The following is a 5,177-nucleotide window of genomic DNA, read 5'->3' as shown; positions in this document are numbered from 1 at the left end:
TGAACCATGGCTTGTTTTTCAACTATTCAACCCTGAATCTAATTTTTTAAAATAAATAGTTCTGTTCTTCTACCAAATAAAAATATTTTAGTATGTATTTTATGTAAAAGTGATTTATTGTTGATATTTTATTGTTATAAATTTGTATCACTGTTTTGTTTCCATTGCATTTATTTTTACTGTTAATATTCTGAGAGATGGTGATGCCAGGTAATTATATAGTTATGACAGTGTAACAAAATTCCCTTTTTAAATATATGTATTTTTATTTGTACAGTGAGTTGTTTTAAAGAAAAACAGTCATCAGGTGTATAATAATATAATAACAATTGGCAATCCATTCCAATATACATGCCTGGAAAATCCTTTGGGGCCTGGCAGGCTATAGGCCATGGGGTTGTAAAGTGTCAGACATGATTTAGCAGCTAAACAATAACAGTCACAATAGTATAAAATTAAGCAGTAGTATGAGTACTACTATGATTCTATTATTAATATAGCAATATTAATGTAATAATAAATCAATATAATAAATATATTGATGGAGAAAACTACTAAATTTGGAAGAAATGAAAATATATGATGCAAAAAAAGAATAAATGTGATTTAAAAATGTAAAAAACTTTGAATAACTGCCAAGTCAACTCTAGCAAAAAGGTAACTAGTAATATACTATTATTAGATGTGCGTGTTAGTCACTCAGTTGTGTCTGATTCTATGTGACGCCAGGGACTGTAGCCCACCAGGCGCCTCTGCCATGGGATTTTCCAGGCAAGAATACTGGAGAGGGTTGCCATGCCCACCTCCAGGGGATCTTTCCAACTCAGGAATCAAACCCAGGTCTCCTGCATTGTATGCAGACTTTTTACCATCTGAGCCACAAGGGAAGCCTCCTTTAATATCTATTTTATTTCATAAATGAAAAGGTTTAATGTTAGAAAAATAGATTATGTTTATCTGCCTCAGCAATTGGTCAAAAAGCTAAAAATACAATTTAGCGATGTAGAAAAGTGACTCAAAAATAAATTTTAACTGTCACATATTTAAAAGAAATTTTATTTTATTGAAAACAGCAAAGTATCTGTATTGTATAGTTAACATGTATCTTAATACTAAAAACTATCTCATCTAAGTCAAACACATGTCTGGAGCATGTCTAATCACTAATATTAAGTGGGAGATCCAACCATTAAAACAAATGACAAATATATGAGTTGTCCAGGGTAACAATCAGTAAGACTGAGCACACAGGGAAACCACTCTTTCTCAACACCCCAATTTTCTAGAGATGTCAGGAAAATGTTTAAATGCATGAATAAATAAGTGCATAATACTGCAGAAGAACAGGGGAGATATTCGGAATGGTGAAGGTAGTAGAAACCTGAAGTGCTTAGGCAAGAAATACTGATCTATAAAAGTAGACAGAAAAAATGTCAATAAACCAGATAAATATCTAATCTCATAAGTAATTAAAAACATCCAAAATGAAACATCAACAATGTGCCCTTTCAATAACTAAATTTCAGAGCTTATATCAAGAAGCTGTTCTGTGAGGTGAGTGCAATGATGCATACCCTCACACAGGGCATATTTGAGTACAAATTGTCACAAGTGAGATGGAAACTAAATTACCAATATGTGCTCAAAGTTTTCACATTTTGTAATGGGGATATAATAAGTTTGGGGTCATCAAGTTAGTGAAACCAATATTAAAAACTTTCAAAGTGTATAGCTATTGAATGAGAAATTCTGTATTCCCTATATGATTATATAAACTATGATTATAATAAGAATGCAATAAATTATGAGCAGAAGAGTTAGCTTCAAGGATTTCATCACAAAATTGCTTATTAGAGTATAGTGTTTCGGAAAGAAACTATACGTCCAGAACGAGGAGAGTGCTGAATTAAATCATGCTTTATTACTTCTATGATAGGTAGTACCACTCACACCAACAATGATACATTGTATTGAAATGACACATACATTGTACTATTGTAAATAATAGTATTTACTAAGCATTCATGTAAATCAGGCAATATTCTAAGTCCCTTTTATGCATTATGTCATCTTATCCTTAAGAAATTCTATGAAGTTTTATTAGGATTGTTTTTATTCCTATATATACACAGAAAGAGGCTTCCCAGGTGGCATTTGTGGTAAGGAACCTGCCTGCCAATACAGGAGATGTAATACACAAGGGTTCGATCCCTGGGTTGGGAAGATCCCCTGGAGGAGAGCATGGCAATCCACTCCAGTATTCTTGCTGGAGAATCTCATGGACAGAGGAGCCTGATGGGCTATCGTCCATAGGGTTACAAAGGGTTGGACATGACTGAAGCAACCTAGTACACACACACACATACATGTAAAAGGAAACAACAGTTCTGAACTCATCAGTATTTTTAACCAGTACATGGAACACTCCCCTAGCACCTGCCATCTGCCTTACTGGGCTTCTTAAACATTAGGTCTCCCGAAGCCATGACTGTTTTCTCTTCACAGATTCTTTTCAAATTTTTAATTTATGTGGAGTATAGTTGATTAACAATCTTGTGATAGCTTCAGGTATACAGCAAAGTGATCCACTTATATACCTCTTTATGTGTCTAAGTACATTACCTATCCAATGAATGTGTAAAGAACAAGAGAAGAATCAAGGATAAAAAGTGAAAATGTGAGAGAGAGAGAAAGAGGAAGGACAGAGAGTACAAGTGAAAGAGGGAGAGTGGAAGAAAAGAAAGGTCAAAGAAAGAAAAAAAGAGAGAGGGATAGGGAGAGCAGAAGTGAGAGAGAAAGAGTGAGATTAAAACACCAATCTGCAGATTATGGAAACTATGCTTTAATAATCACAAAAAGCAGCAAATAGTTTCTTGCTATTCTAATTAGAAGCAGAGGCATAACAACTTTTAATCTACCAATAAATACAATAGCAATTTTTAGCAGCTCAACTGTAATTTTATAACACAACTTATGCAAACTCAGTAAAGGAATAATTCGACATTAGAGGAATAGGTTAATTTGAGGAAACAATGGTTATACAGGTGCTTCAGTTTATGGTGTATCTTTTGAGAATCATGGAATTTTATATTTGTGTGTGTATGTAGTTACTATTTAATAGAGGGGAACTAAAATATAGAAGTACATGCTTACAATTAAACAAATAGGAAAGTTTAATTATAATATTAAAAATTGTTAAGGCTAGAGAGACTATGGTATGGAGAAAGATCTCCTTGAATATACCTTGATTTGGCCTCTAATTATATAAAAATATTTTAGAGAATAATGATATTTTAAAGACATATAGGATGTTAGCAATTTATCTAGTCCAACTCTCTCTTTAATCCTCGTATAAATTATTAGTCCTTAGCCACATGGATGATGAATTAGGACATTAATCTATTCCAGTCTACTATTATTCCCAACACATTCCTCTACCTCAACGATTATTCTCTAAGTTATAAGTTTTAATGACTCTTTAGAAATAGGCATCTCTCATAGATAATTATTGTTCACCATTTGCCTAAAATCCAAAGGGATATCTTCCAACCCTTGCGTAATTAAAAATGACAATAAAATTATTTACTTTATGACTTGTTTAGGATATTCCAAACACATTCTTTGAATAGAAAAAATGTTTGTTTATAAACATAAAATTTGACATAAAATAATCATTTTCATCATGGTCTCTAGGAAAATATATTTCTATTTTACTAAAGTTTCCAAGGATATAAACTGCTACCCGTCAGATTTTAGTGGATACATAATATTATTCTCCATCACATGTGATTGGCACAGTTATGCACTATAATAAAATCCATCATGGTCGCAATTTTTTTTATTTGACAGTTTTCTTAAAAAAATTCTTTTTCTGGAAACCAATTAAAACTTGATTTCTGTCCCTCCATCACCACTACACTCCTCTATTTTATCTCTTTATAGCATTTTAGTTAACTGAGTACTCCCTGTTGATTTTTTTTCCCTAGCAGTAGTAATTTGACAACACAAAGCAATTAAAAACCTGGGAGCAATTCTTTCTATAAAACACTCCTTGCCTTCTATTAGCCAGTGCTTGTGCTAATGTGACAGGTATGTCACTATGGAACTGACATCTCATGTCCACTGCATCAGTGTCTCACTTAGTTGTTGGATAAATTTTAAGGATTAAATATGAGGGGAAATTCTCTATTACTGGAAATGACATAAAGGAAAGTGTCATAGTATTTGACAATAAACATGAAAAATCTTATATTGTCTATAGGTCTATGTTTAGAAATTCAAAAACCTAAGTTAAAAATAAAAACAGAAAGAGATGGTTGGGAAAGAAAAGCAAAGAGACCGCTAATTATCTTGGCAAACTACATTTTAAGAGTGCTATCAAGAGTAGATATCAGTAGAATCAATGTGATTCAGATGGTTGTCTTTACAGTAATTAATTTTTGTTGCTTAAATGTATACCTTTTCAAAATATGTTGAAACATAAATTTAAGGTTTTTGGTGAGTCACCTTAAATTATCTCAGTATTCAGATAACATTACTTTCTTGTGAAATATCTGGTGATTAAGAAGGCTGTAAAATACCTAACAGTGCTTAAATGCAGTATTTTGGTTTTGTTTCTGTTGAACTATTTTCCCTCTAAATGTGGTTTCTCAGCTACAAAATAATAGGGTTCAGCTATTTGGTCTGCCCTCTTAGTGCAGTAGGCAGCACATCAGTCTCATAATCTGAAGGTCCTGAGTTTGAACCTCAGAGAGGGCAGATCAATCTTTTTGGGATTCCCTAGTGGCTTATACAGTAAAGAGTCTGCCTGCAATGTGGGAGAACTGGATTTGATCCCTGGGTCAGGAAGATCCACAGAGAAGGAAATGGCAACCCACTCCAGTATTCTTACCTGGAAAATCTCATGGATGGAGGACTCTGGCAGGCTACAGTCCATTGGGTCACAAAGAGTCGGACACAACTGAGTGACCTCACTTTTTCATTTGGTCTTAGCCTATGACCTAATGTCTCTTATACAGACTCAGTTTTCTGATTTTAAGTTCACTAAAAAATTAACACTAGAAAGTAAACAATCTTTTTCTAAAAATTTGTATTTTAAGATTTGGTGCCTAACTAAACCTAAAATGATTTTATATAATGCACCATTTAGGAAATATGTTTTATTCATCAAATAAAAA

At 33.0% G+C, this 5,177-nt stretch overlaps 1 non-coding gene across 1 annotated transcript; it reads left to right on the top strand.

The window, feature by feature from the left end:
- The first annotated feature begins 4,685 nt into the window (after window positions 1-4,685).
- TRNAM-CAU (transfer RNA methionine (anticodon CAU)) lies at window positions 4,686-4,758 on the top strand. The gene has a single exon. It is a non-coding gene; the product is annotated as a tRNA-Met (tRNA).
- Window positions 4,759-5,177: the final 419 nt, after the last annotated feature.

Source organism: Capricornis sumatraensis, chromosome 13 (assembly GCF_032405125.1).
Source record: "Capricornis sumatraensis isolate serow.1 chromosome 13, serow.2, whole genome shotgun sequence".
Classification (NCBI taxonomy): Eukaryota; Metazoa; Chordata; class Mammalia; order Artiodactyla; family Bovidae; genus Capricornis; species Capricornis sumatraensis.
This window is presented reverse-complemented; position numbering and strand designations above follow the sequence as displayed.